This window comes from Pseudophryne corroboree, unplaced genomic scaffold (genome assembly GCF_028390025.1).
Source record: "Pseudophryne corroboree isolate aPseCor3 unplaced genomic scaffold, aPseCor3.hap2 scaffold_90, whole genome shotgun sequence".
In the NCBI taxonomy this organism is placed as follows: Eukaryota; Metazoa; Chordata; class Amphibia; order Anura; family Myobatrachidae; genus Pseudophryne; species Pseudophryne corroboree.
Genome location: NW_026970479.1, coordinates 959,845 through 977,303, shown reverse-complemented (window position 1 = coordinate 977,303; position 17,459 = coordinate 959,845). Strand labels below are relative to the sequence as shown.

The 17,459-nt window shown below is 45.3% G+C and overlaps 14 non-coding genes across 14 annotated transcripts; all 14 read left to right on the top strand.

Moving 5' to 3' along the window:
• Positions 1 to 107: 107 nt before the first annotated feature.
• LOC135045195 (U1 spliceosomal RNA) lies at positions 108 to 270 on the top strand. The gene has a single exon (XR_010237723.1). It is a non-coding gene; the product is annotated as a U1 spliceosomal RNA (small nuclear RNA).
• A 674-nt stretch (positions 271 to 944) lies between these two features.
• On the top strand, positions 945 to 1,106 carry LOC135044837 (U1 spliceosomal RNA). The gene has a single exon (XR_010237375.1). It is a non-coding gene; the product is annotated as a U1 spliceosomal RNA (small nuclear RNA).
• Positions 1,107 to 1,259: 153 nt separating this feature from the next.
• LOC135045184 (U1 spliceosomal RNA) lies at positions 1,260 to 1,422 on the top strand. The gene has a single exon (XR_010237712.1). It is a non-coding gene; the product is annotated as a U1 spliceosomal RNA (small nuclear RNA).
• A 674-nt stretch (positions 1,423 to 2,096) lies between these two features.
• On the top strand, positions 2,097 to 2,260 carry LOC135045048 (U1 spliceosomal RNA). The gene has a single exon (XR_010237582.1). It is a non-coding gene; the product is annotated as a U1 spliceosomal RNA (small nuclear RNA).
• Positions 2,261 to 2,412: 152 nt separating this feature from the next.
• LOC135044358 (U1 spliceosomal RNA) lies at positions 2,413 to 2,575 on the top strand. The gene has a single exon (XR_010236963.1). It is a non-coding gene; the product is annotated as a U1 spliceosomal RNA (small nuclear RNA).
• A 674-nt stretch (positions 2,576 to 3,249) lies between these two features.
• Positions 3,250 to 3,413, top strand: LOC135045047 (U1 spliceosomal RNA). The gene has a single exon (XR_010237581.1). It is a non-coding gene; the product is annotated as a U1 spliceosomal RNA (small nuclear RNA).
• Positions 3,414 to 3,565: 152 nt separating this feature from the next.
• Positions 3,566 to 3,728, top strand: LOC135044356 (U1 spliceosomal RNA). Its single transcript, XR_010236961.1, has one exon. It is a non-coding gene; the product is annotated as a U1 spliceosomal RNA (small nuclear RNA).
• A 674-nt stretch (positions 3,729 to 4,402) lies between these two features.
• On the top strand, positions 4,403 to 4,566 carry LOC135045046 (U1 spliceosomal RNA). The gene has a single exon (XR_010237580.1). It is a non-coding gene; the product is annotated as a U1 spliceosomal RNA (small nuclear RNA).
• Positions 4,567 to 4,718: 152 nt separating this feature from the next.
• On the top strand, positions 4,719 to 4,881 carry LOC135045183 (U1 spliceosomal RNA). Its single transcript, XR_010237711.1, has one exon. It is a non-coding gene; the product is annotated as a U1 spliceosomal RNA (small nuclear RNA).
• Positions 4,882 to 5,555: 674 nt separating this feature from the next.
• Positions 5,556 to 5,719, top strand: LOC135045045 (U1 spliceosomal RNA). Its single transcript, XR_010237579.1, has one exon. It is a non-coding gene; the product is annotated as a U1 spliceosomal RNA (small nuclear RNA).
• A 152-nt stretch (positions 5,720 to 5,871) lies between these two features.
• Positions 5,872 to 6,034, top strand: LOC135044355 (U1 spliceosomal RNA). Its single transcript, XR_010236960.1, has one exon. It is a non-coding gene; the product is annotated as a U1 spliceosomal RNA (small nuclear RNA).
• A 674-nt stretch (positions 6,035 to 6,708) lies between these two features.
• Positions 6,709 to 6,872, top strand: LOC135045043 (U1 spliceosomal RNA). Its single transcript, XR_010237577.1, has one exon. It is a non-coding gene; the product is annotated as a U1 spliceosomal RNA (small nuclear RNA).
• Positions 6,873 to 7,024: 152 nt separating this feature from the next.
• Positions 7,025 to 7,187, top strand: LOC135044354 (U1 spliceosomal RNA). Its single transcript, XR_010236959.1, has one exon. It is a non-coding gene; the product is annotated as a U1 spliceosomal RNA (small nuclear RNA).
• Positions 7,188 to 7,861: 674 nt separating this feature from the next.
• On the top strand, positions 7,862 to 8,025 carry LOC135045042 (U1 spliceosomal RNA). The gene has a single exon (XR_010237576.1). It is a non-coding gene; the product is annotated as a U1 spliceosomal RNA (small nuclear RNA).
• Positions 8,026 to 17,459: the final 9,434 nt, after the last annotated feature.

The window sequence follows — 17,459 nt, the reverse complement described above, 5'->3', positions numbered from 1 at the left end:
TAGCCTTGTTCTTCTTTCGAGAGTTTCCTTGTGCTGCCTCAGTTGGATCTCCTTCACTTGACAGGGGGGTGCCCGAGCAGCGACCCTCCCCAGCTCTAGCCCAACTCCTACTTACCTGCCAGGTGAGATACTATGATCATGAAGGTGCTTCTCCCAGGGCAAGGCTCACCCATTGCACTCTGGGTGTGCTGCCCCTGCGATTTCCCCAAATGTGGGAAACTTGACTGCATAATTTGTGTTTCCCCTGGTCAGGTCTCGTATAATTCAGATCTCTTTGTCTCTGGTCTCTCTCCAGCCTAGTTTGCTGTCTGTTTCAACTTCTCTTTTCTTGAGCCGCTCCCTTTTATACCCTTGTGCACTATCCTGACTTCTCCTCCTGTCTGCTTACTTTGTGCCTTCCAATGCGCAATGCAAACTACAGGTAGTGCTGCAGGGCCCACACCCTTTTACTTGCCTTACTGAACAGCTCTGGAGCTGTTACAGTGCCAAGCTGCAGCAAGAAATCAGCTTGAATGCTTCAGGGGATGGGGCATGGCCAACATGAGCCCCACACCGAAGGAGGGTGGAGGTGTTTAATGCGAACTAAGGGTCATCCAAGCGCCGCAAAAGGCCGCCATGCCCTGCATACCCCTTTTCTCTTTTCATATGCAGATGAGGGTTCCAGCCAACTTTGGCCCACTGCTTGGATGACATCACCGTATGCAATTCCGTCTTCTGCAGAACTTCCCCCAGGAATGCTTGTACTAGTTGTTGCATTTGGTTTGTTGTTTGGGGGTGCTTCAGTATTAGGCAGCCTTCTGCCCTCCCATGTTCATCTGAAAATATGTGTTCTCCCTGCAGTTGTTGTCCCCAGATGAGAGTTTCCTTGTGCTGCCTCAGTTGAATCTCCTTTACTTGACAGAGATGTGCATGAGCAGCGGCCCTCCCCAGCCCTATCCCAAATCATACTTATTTTGCATAGGAGATACCATGGTCATGAAGATTGTTCTCCCAGGGTGAGGTTCATTCATTGCATTTTGGGTATGCTGACCCCTGTGATTTCCCCAAATGTGGGAAACTCGACTGCATTATTTGTGGTAGTGGGGACTGTGTTTGTGCTTTCCTCTGGTCAGCTCTGGAAAAAGTCAGATTTCTTTGTCTCAGATCTTCCTCTAGCCTTGTTCTTCTTTCGAGAGTTCCCTTGTGCTGCCTCAGTTGGATCTCTTTCACTTGACAGGGGGGTGCCCGAACAGCGACTTTCCCCAGCTCTAGCCCAACTCCTACTTACCTGCCAGGTGAGATACTATGATCATGAAGGTGCTTCTCCCAGGGCAAGGCTCACCCATTGCACTCTGGGTGTGCTGCCCCTGCGATTTCCCCAAATGTGGGAAACTTGACTGCATAATTTGTGTTTCCCCTGGTCGGCTCTCGTATAATTCAGATCTCTTTGTCTCAGGTCTCTCTCCAGCCTAGTTTGCTGTCTGTTTCCACTTCTCTTTTCTTCAGCCGCTCCCTTCTATACCCTTGTGCACTATCCTGACTTCTCCTCCCGTCTGCTTACTTTGTGCCTTCCAATGCACAATGCAAACTACAGGTAGTGCTGCAGGGCCCACACCCTTTTACTTGCCTTACAGAGCAGCTCTGGAGCTGTTACAGTGCCCAGCTGCTGCAAGAAATCAGCTTGAATGCTTCAGGGGATGGGGCATGGCCAACATGAGCCCCACACCAAAGGAGGGTGGAGGTGTTTAATGCGAACTAGGGGTCATCCAAGCACCGCAAAAGGCCGCCATGCCCTGCACGCCCCTTTTCTCTTTTCATATGCAGATGAGGGTTGAAGCCAACTTTGACCCACTGCTTGGATGACATCACCGTATGCAAATCCGTCTTCTGCAGAACTTCCCCCAGGAATGCTTGCACTAGTTGTTGCATTTGGTTTGTTGTTTGGGGGTGCTTCAGTATTAGGCAGCCTTTTGCCCTCCCATGTTCATCTGAAAATATGTGTTCTCCCTGCAGTTGTTGTCCCAAGATGAGAGTTCCCTTGTGCTGCCTCAGTTGAATCTCCTTTACTTGACAGAGATGTGCATGAGCAGCGGCCCTCCCCAGCCCTATTCCAAATCATACTTATTTTGCATAGGAGATACCATGGTCATGAAGATTTTTCTCCCAGGGTGAGGTTCATTCATTGCATTTTGGGTATGCTGACCCCTGTGATTTCCCCAAATGTGGGAAACTTGACTGCATTATTTGTGGTAGTGGGAGACTGTGTTTGTGCTTTCCTCTGGTCAGCTCTGGTAAAAGTCAGATTTCTTTGTCTCAGATTTTCCTTTAGCCTTGTTCTTCTTTCGAGAGTTCCCTTGTGCTGCCTCAGTTGGATCTCCTTCACTTTACAGGGGGGTACCCGAGCAGCGACCCTCCCCAGCTCTAGCCCAACTCCTACTTACCTGCCAGGTGAGATACTATGATCATGAAGGTGCTTCTCCCAGGGCAAGGCTCACCCATTGTACTCTGGGTGTGCTGCTCCTGCGATTTCCCCAAATGTGGGAAACTTGACTGCATAATTTGTGTTTCCCCTGGTCGGCTCTCGTATAATTCAGATCTCTTTGTCTCAGGTCTCTCTCCAGCCTAGTTTGCTGTCTGTTTCCACTTCTCTTTTCTTCAGCCGCTCCCTTCTATACCCTTGTGCACTATCCTGACTTCTCCTCCCGTCTGCTTACTTTGTGCCTTCCAATGCACAATGCAAACTACAGGTAGTGCTGCAGGGCCCACACCCTTTTACTTGCCTTACAGAGCAGCTCTGGAGCTGTTACAGTGCCCAGCTGCTGCAAGAAATCAGCTTGAATGCTTCAGGGGCTGGGGCATAGCCAACATGAGCCCCACACCGAAGGAGGGTGGAGGTGTTTAATGCAAACTAGGGGTCAGACAAGCGCCGCAAAAGGCCACCATGCCCTGCACGCCCCTTTTCTGTTTTCATATGCAGACGAGGGTTGAAGCCAACTTTGACCCACTGCTTGGATGACATCACCATATGCAAATCCATCTGCGGCAGGCCTTCCCCCAGGAATGCTTGCACTAGTTGTTGCATTTGGTTTGTTGTTTGGAGGTGCTTCAGTATTAGGCAGCCTTCTGCCCTCCCATGTTCATCTGAAAATATGTGTTCTCCCTGCAGTTGTTGTCCCAAGATGAGAGTTCCCTTGTGCTGCCTCAGTTGAATCTCCTTTACTTGACAGAGATGTGCATGAGCAGCGGCCCTCCCCAGCCCTATTCCAAATCATACTTATTTTGCATAGGAGATACCATGGTCATGAAGATTTTTCTCCCAGGGTGAGGTTCATTCATTGCATTTTGGGTATGCTGACCCCTGTGATTTCCCCAAATGTGGGAAACTTGACTGCATTATTTGTGGTAGTGGGAGACTGTGTTTGTGCTTTCCTCTGGTCAGCTCTGGTAAAAGTCAGATTTCTTTGTCTCAGATTTTCCTTTAGCCTTGTTCTTCTTTCGAGAGTTCCCTTGTGCTGCCTCAGTTGGATCTCCTTCACTTTACAGGGGGGTACCCGAGCAGCGACCCTCCCCAGCTCTAGCCCAACTCCTACTTACCTGCCAGGTGAGATACTATGATCATGAAGGTGCTTCTCCCAGGGCAAGGCTCACCCATTGTACTCTGGGTGTGCTGCTCCTGCGATTTCCCCAAATGTGGGAAACTTGACTGCATAATTTGTGTTTCCCCTGGTCGGCTCTCGTATAATTCAGATCTCTTTGTCTCAGGTCTCTCTCCAGCCTAGTTTGCTGTCTGTTTCCACTTCTCTTTTCTTCAGCCACTCCCTTCTATACCCTTGTGCACTATCCTGACTTCTCCTCCCGTCTGCTTACTTTGTGCCTTCCAATGCACAATGCAAACTACAGGTAGTGCTGCAGGGCCCACACCCTTTTACTTGCCTTACAGAGCAGCTCTGGAGCTGTTACAGTGCCCAGCTGCTGCAAGAAATCAGCTTGAATGCTTCAGGGGATGGGGCATGGCCAACATGAGCCCCACACCAAAGGAGGGTGGAGGTGTTTAATGCGAACTAGGGGTCATCCAAGCACCGCAAAAGGCCGCCATGCCCTGCACGCCCCTTTTCTCTTTTCATATGCAGATGAGGGTTGAAGCCAACTTTGACCCACTGCTTGGATGACATCACCGTATGCAAATCCGTCTTCTGCAGAACTTCCCCCAGGAATGCTTGCACTAGTTGTTGCATTTGGTTTGTTGTTTGGGGGTGCTTCAGTATTAGGCAGCCTTCTGCCCTCCCATGTTCATCTGAAAATATGTGTTCTCCCTGCAGTTGTTGTCCCAAGATGAGAGTTCCCTTGTGCTGCCTCAGTTGAATCTCCTTTACTTGACAGAGATGTGCATGAGCAGCGGCCCTCCCCAGCCCTATTCCAAATCATACTTATTTTGCATAGGAGATACCATGGTCATGAAGATTTTTCTCCCAGGGTGAGGTTCATTCATTGCATTTTGGGTATGCTGACCCCTGTGATTTCCCCAAATGTGGGAAACTTGACTGCATTATTTGTGGTAGTGGGAGACTGTGTTTGTGCTTTCCTCTGGTCAGCTCTGGAAAAAGTCAGATTTTTTTGTCTCAGATCTTCCTCTAGCCTTGTTCTTCTTTCGAGAGTTCCCTTATGCTGCCTCAGTTGGATCTCTTTCACTTGACAGGGGGGTGCCCGAACAGCGACTTTCCCCAGCTCTAGCCCAACTCCTACTTACCTGCCAGGTGAGATACTATGATCATGAAGGTGCTTCTCCCAGGGCAAGGCTCACCCATTGCACTCTGGGTGTGCTGCCCCTGCGATTTCCCCAAATGTGGGAAACTTGACTGCATAATTTGTGTTTCCCCTGGTCGGCTCTCGTATAATTCAGATCTCTTTGTCTCAGGTCTCTCTCCAGCCTAGTTTGCTGTCTGTTTCCACTTCTCTTTTCTTCAGCCGCTCCCTTCTATACCCTTGTGCACTATCCTGACTTCTCCTCCCGTCTGCTTACTTTGTGCCTTCCAATGCACAATGCAAACTACAGGTAGTGCTGCAGGGCCCACACCCTTTTACTTGCCTTACAGAGCAGCTCTGGAGCTGTTACAGTGCCCAGCTGCGGCAAGAAATCAGCTTGAATGCTTCAGGGGATGGGGCATGGCCAACATGAGCCCCACACCAAAGGAGGGTGGAGGTGTTTAATGCGAACTAGGGGTCATCCAAGCACCGCAAAAGGCCGCCATGCCCTGCACGCCCCTTTTCTCTTTTCATATGCAGATGAGGGTTGAAGCCAACTTTGACCCACTGCTTGGATGACATCACCGTATGCAAATCCGTCTTCTGCAGAACTTCCCCCAGGAATGCTTGCACTAGTTGTTGCATTTGGTTTGTTGTTTGGGGGTGCTTCAGTATTAGGCAGCCTTTTGCCCTCCCATGTTCATCTGAAAATATGTGTTCTCCCTGCAGTTGTTGTCCCAAGATGAGAGTTCCCTTGTGCTGCCTCAGTTGAATCTCCTTTACTTGACAGAGATGTGCATGAGCAGCGGCCCTCCCCAGCCCTATTCCAAATCATACTTATTTTGCATAGGAGATACCATGGTCATGAAGATTTTTCTCCCAGGGTGAGGTTCATTCATTGCATTTTGGGTATGCTGACCCCTGTGATTTCCCCAAATGTGGGAAACTTGACTGCATTATTTGTGGTAGTGGGAGACTGTGTTTGTGCTTTCCTCTGGTCAGCTCTGGTAAAAGTCAGATTTCTTTGTCTCAGATTTTCCTTTAGCCTTGTTCTTCTTTCGAGAGTTCCCTTGTGCTGCCTCAGTTGGATCTCCTTCACTTTACAGGGGGGTACCCGAGCAGCGACCCTCCCCAGCTCTAGCCCAACTCCTACTTACCTGCCAGGTGAGATACTATGATCATGAAGGTGCTTCTCCCAGGGCAAGGCTCACCCATTGTACTCTGGGTGTGCTGCTCCTGCGATTTCCCCAAATGTGGGAAACTTGACTGCATAATTTGTGTTTCCCCTGGTCGGCTCTCGTATAATTCAGATCTCTTTGTCTCAGGTCTCTCTCCAGCCTAGTTTGCTGTCTGTTTCCACTTCTCTTTTCTTCAGCCGCTCCCTTCTATACCCTTGTGCACTATCCTGACTTCTCCTCCCGTCTGCTTACTTTGTGCCTTCCAATGCACAATGCAAACTACAGGTAGTGCTGCAGGGCCCACACCCTTTTACTTGCCTTACAGAGCAGCTCTGGAGCTGTTACAGTGCCCAGCTGCTGCAAGAAATCAGCTTGAATGCTTCAGGGGCTGGGGCATAGCCAACATGAGCCCCACACCGAAGGAGGGTGGAGGTGTTTAATGCAAACTAGGGGTCAGACAAGCGCCGCAAAAGGCCACCATGCCCTGCACGCCCCTTTTCTGTTTTCATATGCAGACGAGGGTTGAAGCCAACTTTGACCCACTGCTTGGATGACATCACCATATGCAAATCCATCTGCGGCAGGCCTTCCCCCAGGAATGCTTGCACTAGTTGTTGCATTTGGTTTGTTGTTTGGAGGTGCTTCAGTATTAGGCAGCCTTCTGCCCTCCCATGTTCATCTGAAAATATGTGTTCTCCCTGCAGTTGTTGTCCCAAGATGAGAGTTCCCTTGTGCTGCCTCAGTTGAATCTCCTTTACTTGACAGAGATGTGCATGAGCAGCGGCCCTCCCCAGCCCTATTCCAAATCATACTTATTTTGCATAGGAGATACCATGGTCATGAAGATTTTTCTCCCAGGGTGAGGTTCATTCATTGCATTTTGGGTATGCTGACCCCTGTGATTTCCCCAAATGTGGGAAACTTGACTGCATTATTTGTGGTAGTGGGAGACTGTGTTTGTGCTTTCCTCTGGTCAGCTCTGGTAAAAGTCAGATTTCTTTGTCTCAGATTTTCCTTTAGCCTTGTTCTTCTTTCGAGAGTTCCCTTGTGCTGCCTCAGTTGGATCTCCTTCACTTTACAGGGGGGTACCCGAGCAGCGACCCTCCCCAGCTCTAGCCCAACTCCTACTTACCTGCCAGGTGAGATACTATGATCATGAAGGTGCTTCTCCCAGGGCAAGGCTCACCCATTGTACTCTGGGTGTGCTGCTCCTGCGATTTCCCCAAATGTGGGAAACTTGACTGCATAATTTGTGTTTCCCCTGGTCGGCTCTCGTATAATTCAGATCTCTTTGTCTCAGGTCTCTCTCCAGCCTAGTTTGCTGTCTGTTTCCACTTCTCTTTTCTTCAGCCACTCCCTTCTATACCCTTGTGCACTATCCTGACTTCTCCTCCCGTCTGCTTACTTTGTGCCTTCCAATGCACAATGCAAACTACAGTTAGTGCTGCAGGGCCCACACCCTTTTACTTGCCTTACAGAGCAGCTCTGGAGCTGTTACAGTGCCCAGCTGCTGCAAGAAATCAGCTTGAATGCTTCAGGGGATGGGGCATGGCCAACATGAGCCCCACACCAAAGGAGGGTGGAGGTGTTTAATGCGAACTAGGGGTCATCCAAGCACCGCAAAAGGCCGCCATGCCCTGCACGCCCCTTTTCTCTTTTCATATGCAGATGAGGGTTGAAGCCAACTTTGACCCACTGCTTGGATGACATCACCGTATGCAAATCCGTCTTCTGCAGAACTTCCCCCAGGAATGCTTGCACTAGTTGTTGCATTTGGTTTGTTGTTTGGGGGTGCTTCAGTATTAGGCAGCCTTCTGCCCTCCCATGTTCATCTGAAAATATGTGTTCTCCCTGCAGTTGTTGTCCCAAGATGAGAGTTCCCTTGTGCTGCCTCAGTTGAATCTCCTTTACTTGACAGAGATGTGCATGAGCAGCGGCCCTCCCCAGCCCTATTCCAAATCATACTTATTTTGCATAGGAGATACCATGGTCATGAAGATTTTTCTCCCAGGGTGAGGTTCATTCATTGCATTTTGGGTATGCTGACCCCTGTGATTTCCCCAAATGTGGGAAACTTGACTGCATTATTTGTGGTAGTGGGAGACTGTGTTTGTGCTTTCCTCTGGTCAGCTCTGGTAAAAGTCAAATTTCTTTGTCTCAGATTTTCCTTTAGCCTTGTTCTTCTTTCGAGAGTTCCCTTGTGCTGCCTCAGTTGGATCTCCTTCACTTTACAGGGGGGTACCCGAGCAGCGACCCTCCCCAGCTCTAGCCCAACTCCTACTTACCTGCCAGGTGAGATACTATGATCATGAAGGTGCTTCTCCCAGGGCAAGGCTCACCCATTGCACTCTGATTTCCCCAAATGTGGGAAGCTTGACTGCATAATTTGTGTTTCCCCTGGTCGGCTCTCGTATAATTCAGATCTCTTTGTCTCAGGTCTCTCTCCAGCCTAGTTTGCTGTCTGTTTCCACTTCTTTTTTCATGAGCCCCTCCCTTTTATACCCTTGTGCACTATCCTGACTTCTCCTCCTGTCTGCTTACTTTGTGCCTTCCAATGCACAATGCAAACTACAGGTAGTGCTGCAGGGCCCACACCCTTTTACTTGCCGTACAGAGCAGCTCTGGAGCTGTTACAGTGCCCAGCTGCTGCAAGAAATCAGCTTGAATGCTTCAGGGGATGGGGCATGGCCAACATGAGCCCCACACCAAAGGAAGGTGGAGGTGTTTAATGCGAACTAGGGGTCATCCAAGTGTCAAAGTCAAAAATATTACATAGAGAGACCATATAAACTGCACACATATAAGTCGCTATACTTGCAAATATGCGCAGCGAGCACAGCAATATATGGAAACACACGCATTTGCTCGGACATGGCACAGAGATGGATTCGGCACTTGTTTCATACAGTACATGGTTATAATAATGAACAGCACCAGACATCATGGAGATTTAGAATTGGCTAATGAATTAATGTCATGGATGTGTATCATTCGAACCGAACCAGATAAACACATCATGTTTGGTATTGAAGCAAGCAGAATGAGGTGTGGGTTAGTTTGAGGCCTGTTGTGTTGTTGTGGGACATTGCAGCGGATAGATATGATTATATGTATAAAAGCTAAGATCATATTGTTAGAACAATGGATGCTCAAGACAACCTTTTACTAAGTTTTCAGGGCTGAACCTGATTAGCATATACAAAGGAGAAAGAAAGACCCCTCCCCCAGGTACTGGTCAAACAGGAAGGTAGTGGTCAGGTGTGGCCTCAGAGAACAGATGTAATGTAGCTACACTCACAGACACACACACAGCTACCTGGCACCAAGCAGCATGGCGGCTGAATCCCCAGGACATCTTCCAAACTAAAGGCTAAGTATTGAACTTCACATGGCTAGATAAGGAAACAGACAGATTGCTTTCTGGTTTTAAATAGGTTATTGTAACTTGGTTGTGTGATTGTTGGGTGTTTGTGGATACTCTGTGAAGTCCGTGATGAATTGGAACAGTATACAATCTGTAGCATAGTATTTGTGGTATTTGTTTGCCTATGGAGATTTAAAATAGATTGTGCTGGTTAGTTATAATATATATCCTGTTAATCATAAATACCACCATGCAGTTACGTTTGTGTTAATTACATTGTGATCTGGTCTTGTGATGAATATGCTCTGGTTATTGAGATACTGAAGTTGTTTGGGATGTGAAATTATGAGATGGTTCTAGGAAGTTGGATTACATTGTGAAAGGTGATTTAGATGGTTTGGAATTGTAAAATCAGAACATATGCATTGTTTTGAGGCTTGGACATTTTGGAATAAAGTGCCATGTGTTTGGACCTGCAAATCTAAAATGGCTGCTGCTGGATGTCTTCCCCTCCCCCTTTCAGCCATGTGGTGTGGTCTTTGGAATCAAGTGGAGGTTTCTCAAAATGGAGTCTAGCTTCCATCCCATGCTGTATTCAGCATTGACTAACTGCGCAGCGATTGTCTCTCACATGTGTAGTTTTATCTGCAACCATGTTGTCTCTTATTTAATGTTATCATGAGCCATTTCTCTCTATCTCTCTCTTCTTCTCTTCCCCTTCCATTTTCCCATAAATAGTAATTGTATTGTATTGTATTTCTAGTGTAGCTATTTTGGTTAGGAAGTCTTTGTTATATTGTAGTGTATCATTTGTACTGTTATCCCCTTTTTACCAGTATATTAGATATAATACAGTTAATAGGCTTTGGACCCTAAACCAGTATCTGTGTATTTTCTATAGTGTTAAGTGTTCACTTGAGCGTCGGTGACGCTCAAGCAGCTTTGTAGTTAGTCAGGTTACACAAGGTTGCACTTACACCCTGTATCCACATTAAGGTATTCTGTGTATTTCATTGTTAAAAGGTTTAGACATAAAGGTATAGCGTTGTGAGCGTCTGCGCTGCTGGTGATCTCCTCGTGGTCTCGAGCGTCTGCTACGCCATAGCGAATCATTACGTTAGTCAACAGCCAATAACGTGTCCTGTGATCTCTGGGCCGTGAGCGAACGTGACGCTTGAGCGTCTCGCCTACGGCTGAGCGATCGTTACGCAACTAGTGTACCCTTACGGTACTTCTTAAGTAAACAGCGTACAGTGTTCTTAGACCTCATAAAGGGTTGTTTATACGACAAAAGTATTTAGTATTGTCAATTGGGGGCCGTCCAGTCCTTCACATATCTGCACTAGGTAGATCAGCAGACATTATCCATCAGCAAAGGGCGGGATCATATTCCTTGCAGTGCTGATTGGATAAGCGTCTGTTTCGCTTAGTAAAGGGTGCTGAGGGAATCCGGGACCGGAGGTAAGAACAGTACGCTATTGTCTTTGAAAATCTGGTTTTTATTTCAATTTGGTGCCAACTACACACTCAGGCCTAGAATAACTTTAGGAGTTTTGAATGATGACTTTCTTTGTGACAAGAGGCCGCATGGTCTGTCCACCATTTTGTGTGACCCTCATGGAGGTGGAAGGGGGAGGAGCAGCGGCCATTTTGGGAAGGTCAAATATTTTTTTTTTTTTCTGAGCGGCTGGTTTTCAGTTGACTCAGGAAACAATCAGCCATCCACTGTCAAAAAGAAATCATCATTTAATGAGTTTTTTTTTTATGCATTTATTTAATCTATATCATAGTCAATCATAGGTAATAGTGATTGGTACTTATATGTAATATCTATATGCGTGTGCTTACATCAATGTATGTTATTAGATTAAATTTAGAATTGCATTTTCATCTGTGTAAATTTCACATCTCACCTTCCTGTTTGCCATTTGCATTGATAACGTGCTGAGAAAAAACAAGCACACAGCATAGAAGATACTGTGTGGTGTTTGGTAAGCGTTTATATAGTGAAATATCGCTTATAGTAAGGCGATACAGAAGCCACAAGACAATAGCACACATTTGTTCAGTTTCCAAAATTTAGTTTAAATACCTTACTTTACTGTAACGCCTCTGGGGAGAGCTATCAGACTACGGGAAATGATTTTTCTGATCAGAAAACTATAAGACTGATAGTGGGTTGAAAACGGTATGAGTGTATTGAATCCCGCTTTGTGGACTTTGTGATCTATGTGATAAAACGGTATTGAATTCCGCTTTGTGGACTTTGTGATCTGTGTGATCTATGTGGAACGTGATGAGCACGATCTGAGTGAAAACGTGCAACAGAGTGTGATAAAGTTTTCGTTGTATTACGCTCTGGCTGTTTTGGAGCACAGTAGGGAGACTCCAATGATCCTACCATTTATGGGCAACAAGTGTCTATAAGTGGTACGATTGGACCGCACGGTTGTATGTGTGACCAATAACGCAACGTGATATGAGGTCGTATATCCATGCGTAAATCTTGCCCTCATACGTGTTGTAGGGAGCACATGCAAGCGTGATTTGTGTAAAGAAAAAGGAAGGGAATTTTCTCAGGAAAATCTCTAGAGATAGGGCCTGCAACGGCTACACGTGTCTGCTAGAAGGCGGAACGGGGATACCCGGAGCAGAAGAAGTTCAGTGGAAGAGCTTTAAGGATTTCCAACGAAGTTCTGTGTTTGGTGCATTTTAGGAAGTTTTTCTGTGTTTAAAAAGGTCCACAATGGCAGCCAAGTGCACAACACAGAGACGGTCGGAGGTCAGGATTCAGACTCCAGAGGCTTGCAGACCCCGAGGGTCTGCTCGGTTAGTAATGTGGGGGAAATATGGTCCCCACACTGAGACCTTTTGTGATGAATGGACACGAATGACTGCGGGGGATAAGGCACCATTTCCCGGGATTGGTAGTTTTGACTTAGAGGTGTTGCATAATTTAAGGCAAAGGATCAGTCTCATAAAATCCTGGAAACAACGAGTTAAACATGATGATTGTTTGCAGTTATGGCAACAGGAAAGTGAAATGCAAAGAAATGTAACTTACATATCTAACTTTCATCTTGAGAGGAGAGACATGGCATTGAAGAGGATTATGGTTGCAGAGAAATGGCACAATGTTGTACGATAAAAATGCACTTAGTAACTGTATTAAGAATGAAAGTGTTAAATGTAATAATGTTTATGAAAATTAAAGTGTAAAAATTACAAATGTTAACCTGTGCAAGTCGCACCCCATGTTAAACTTCCCTCAGGATTACCAACAAGAAAGTGAGCCCAGAACGATGTCGGCACCTCTTAAAGAAGCCATCCTACAAGACATCCAGGTGGACGCGACCAAATTGGTAAAGGCAATAATCAAACCCCCTAACGGAGGGTCAGGTGAGGTCGTGTCCACAGGTACGTACAATGTTTTATATCACGCACAAACAAATGTACCCCATATTGTAAGACCAAAACAAGGTGATGTGATTGAGTTTAGTCCTGTCAGGGTGATCACAGTCCCCAATGGGAAGACTGATGATCAGGGAACCATTCCCGTCAAGGACAGTGCAATGCGCCATCCCTGGTCCCGGACAGAATTGAGATCAATCATGTCTGATTACCCAGATCCTAGGAAAGATCTAACTGTATGATCAAAGATTCACAGAAGGCATACCAACTCCCTAGACAACGACATAATCATGGTATCCAAGGAATCAGGTAGGTACAGGGAAAGCGGTTGATGGTGATGAGCATCCAAGCGTTTGAGGAGGCATCAAATCAACCAAAACCCCAGGCCATTGGCACATGGAGGAACTTAAGGATTTGTGATCTGTGCAAAAGAGAAGGGCATTATGCCAGTAACTGCAACAGCCCACATAAAATCAGACCCCCTAGACATGAAAATGAGCAAAAGTTATGACACACCAAATTACAAGCAGGGATCACATAGGAAGAATTTTGAGCCACACCCATGATAGGTAGTCAAGAAAGGTGATCATACGACTGATGGTAAGCCTGAGGTAACGGTTAATAAATTGGGAGGTCATTCACTGAAGACACAGGAATGACCAGGTGAAACGTTGTAAATGTATCTGTGAAATGTTGTTTTTTTTCTCTCTCTCTCTATCCCCATCTCTGACGAGTATTGGTAAGAATTCACACATTGCATATCCACTTGGTCCTTGCAGAAGTCTACCAAACCCCAGCATGACCTCCGCCACAATGTATTTCTGGCCAGATACAGACAGTGGAGTAATGCAGGTGCTGGTGGGGAGGGACTGCTCAAGGAGACCATTAGACACGTAGATATGACAGCCTGATAATCTGACAATGTTTTTCTAATGCTAACAATGTTTTCTTAATGTTGACAATGTTTTAAAAATGCTTTGTTTCTCTTTTCCTATTGATGGTTAATGTCGAGTTATGTAATATATATATGCATATGAATTGTTCTCTATCTCTTGTTTTTTGTTTTTTTTTTTCCTCTCTCTTCTCACTCATGTTTTCATGGTTTAAAGATGGTATGTCACCCCTCAGTTGGACCAATGGTAATGCCAGATTTTTTCTCCTTACAGAAAGATCGCCGGTTAGGAAGGAATATTGCATCACCAGAATGTTCGTTTGGAAGACTGAGAGATAGCACCTTTGAGAGGACAGCAGAACAAGAAGAACAACAAGACGAGAGAACTTATTATCGTAACAAGTTCTCTCCCCCTCAAACTGATTTCTTATACCCCCTTTACAAATTTCTTCTTTTCTCCTCCTGTAAGATGGACTTGCCCCAAGAGACTGTGATATGGATTTTCCTGTTGACCATGATGTTGACCAGAGCAGTCTGTTTCGGTGAGAGTACCAGTGAGGTCGAGAAAGGATCCAGAAAGGTCCTGATGACTGAGACGGAGGTGTAAATTTCCAATAGCAACCCAATCACCAAGCAAAGGCGAGTACCGGGCACGATCTAACAACCATGTTATTTGTAAACAATTGTGAAGGATTGTTAGTTCAAAAAGAAAACTGTATCTGTAGGCTCTGTGACAATGGTTGAGGATGGATGCATAACGAAATGCCAATCCAGTTTTAATATCCATATGGACCGGCATCCATTGAGTGACTATCACTCCTTAGTGGGTAGTGTGTTAAATAAAACAGATTGTTGGGTATGCTCTCAAGTACCTCAGGGTCATAGTAAATCAGGGCTAGTACCATTTCCTTTAACGGTAGGGGAGGTACTTGAGCTAAAGGGTGGGAGACCGGTGGACAGGAGGTTTAATATCTCCAGCCCTCCTAGTTTGAAGCTCCACCAATACCATGTGGATAGGTCCCTATTATGTTTTAACATCTCCAATCCCCGAAAGCCGGGAAATTGGGAAGTGTCATGGAGCAACCAAACCATGACCTTTTCGCATAGAGCAGATAGAATGCCTACAGATACAGAGCTTGTACGCCACATAGCCAGTAGAGGAAAATCTTTCCGGTATAGGTATACCTTAGGAAATAGGATTACGAGAGTTGGAGAAGTATCACCAGGATACTGTGCACATATCGTACAAACTGATACGTGTACTAAACAGATGGGAGAGTTAGGGTTAGGAGAGTTCACATGGAAAATGTGTAACATGGTAATGACATATTCCGTCCCATATGTTCTCCCCGATGATGCATATTTCATATGCGGGAGAAAGGCGTATGAGCGGCTTGCCCCAAACTCTGAAGGATTGTGTTGTATTGGAAAAGTACTACCTGAGGTAATGAGTCTAAGGAGTGAGGAAACTGTAATTAACCTGGATTTGGTATATGACCCAATGATAGAAACCATGATGTGATGAAAATGCGATTATACGGTCCGTTTCTTTCACCTGTTTTTCTGCTTTTCTCCAAGATACAAAGACCCCTTGGACGAGGAAGTTAACGAGACGCTATACAGACAACAGACAAGAACCAAAGATGAAGTTTTGACGACCTATGATATGGACACTTGATGAACTTTGCCATGGATCCCCAGTTTCCCTAGTATTTTAAACTCACGCTAGCCCAACATTTTTTGTAAATCTGATGGCACTGACAAAGCTATTTGCTCATGCCCAAAGAGCAATACAGCGCAAAGAAGACGACTCTCAACAGATACCGAACAAAACTTCAACAACAGATGTACATTTCCCTGACATAGAATATCATTGCATTTTCCATAAGTGTTCTTTATCTTCATCTCTACAACCCTCAGGTAATGACACACATAGTCGATAGGGAATACAGGCACAGATATCAGCAACCACATACCTCCCCCATTCATGTATCATCAACTAAAATGTGCTCCCCCATTTTGTTACAACCACAGCCGAAATGAGCTCGGTAAAGTTTGACAGCCCATCCACAGACCCTTAGTACGGGATAAGAAGGAATTCAAATGTATACTTCGCAATACCTCGAAGCTTGATGTACAACACGTACGGCACGATGATACATGACCCCCCAAACATGGATTCATACACACATGCTTCTGCTATCTCACTAGGTCATACCCTCTTCACACCTTCTCCTCTCTCCTCCCTTACCCAACCATGGAAATGTATTAACCCCTGACATATATTTTTCTCTTTTTGAAATGTTTTAGGAAGTGGCAGTTATTGGTGACTGCCAAAGGGTGGACTGTCAAAGTCAAAAATATTACATAGAGAGACCATATAAACTGCACACATATAAGTCGCTATACTTGCAAATATGCGCAGCGAGCACAGCAATATATGGAAACACACGCATTTGCTCGGACATGGCACAGAGATGGATTCGGCACTTGTTTCATACAGTACATGGTTATAATAATGAACAGCACCAGACATCATGGAGATTTAGAATTGGCTAATGAATTAATGTCATGGATGTGTATCATTCGAACCGAACCAGATAAACACATCATGTTTGGTATTGAAGCAAGCAGAATGAGGTGTGGGTTAGTTTGAGGCCTGTTGTGTTGTTGTGGGACATTGCAGCGGATAGATATGATTATATGTATAAAAGCTAAGATCATATTGTTAGAACAATGGATGCTCAAGACAACCTTTTACTAAGTTTTCAGGGCTGAACCTGATTAGCATATACAAAGGAGAAAGAAAGACCCCTCCCCCAGGTACTGGTCAAACAGGAAGGTAGTGGTCAGGTGTGGCCTCAGAGAACAGATGTAATGTAGCTACACTCACAGACACACACACAGCTACCTGGCACCAAGCAGCATGGCGGCTGAATCCCCAGGACATCTTCCAAACTAAAGGCTAAGTATTGAACTTCACATGGCTAGATAAGGAAACAGACAGATTGCTTTCTGGTTTTAAATAGGATATTGTAACTTGGTTGTGTGATTGTTGGGTGTTTGTGGATACTCTGTGAAGTCCGTGATGAATTGGAACAGTATACAATCTGTAGCATAGTATTTGTGGTATTTGTTTGCCTATGGAGATTTAAAATAGATTGTGCTGGTTAGTTATAATATATATCCTGTTAATCATAAATACCACCATGCAGTTACGTTTGTGTTAATTACATTGTGATCTGGTCTTGTGATGAATATGCTCTGGTTATTGAGATACTGAAGTTGTTTGGGATGTGAAATTATGAGATGGTTCTAGGAAGTTGGATTACATTGTGAAAGGTGATTTAGATGGTTTGGAATTGTAAAATCAGAACATATGCATTGTTTTGAGGCTTGGACATTTTGGAATAAAGTGCCATGTGTTTGGACCTGCAAATCTAAAATGGCTGCTGCTGGATGTCTTCCCCTCCCCCTTTCAGCCATGTGGTGTGGTCTTTGGAATCAAGTGGAGGTTTCTCAAAATGGAGTCTAGCTTCCATCCCATGCTGTATTCAGCATTGACTAACTGCGCAGCGATTGTCTCTCACATGTGTAGTTTTATCTGCAACCATGTTGTCTCTTATTTAATGTTATCATGAGCCATTTCTCTCTATCTCTCTCTTCTTCTCTTCCCCTTCCATTTTCCCATAAATAGTAATTGTATTGTATTGTATTTCTAGTGTAGCTATTTTGGTTAGGAAGTCTTTGTTATATTGTAGTGTATCATTTGTACTGTTATCCCCTTTTTACCAGTATATTAGATATAATACAGTTAATAGGCTTTGGACCCTAAACCAGTATCTGTGTATTTTCTATAGTGTTAAGTGTTCACTTGAGCGTCGGTGACGCT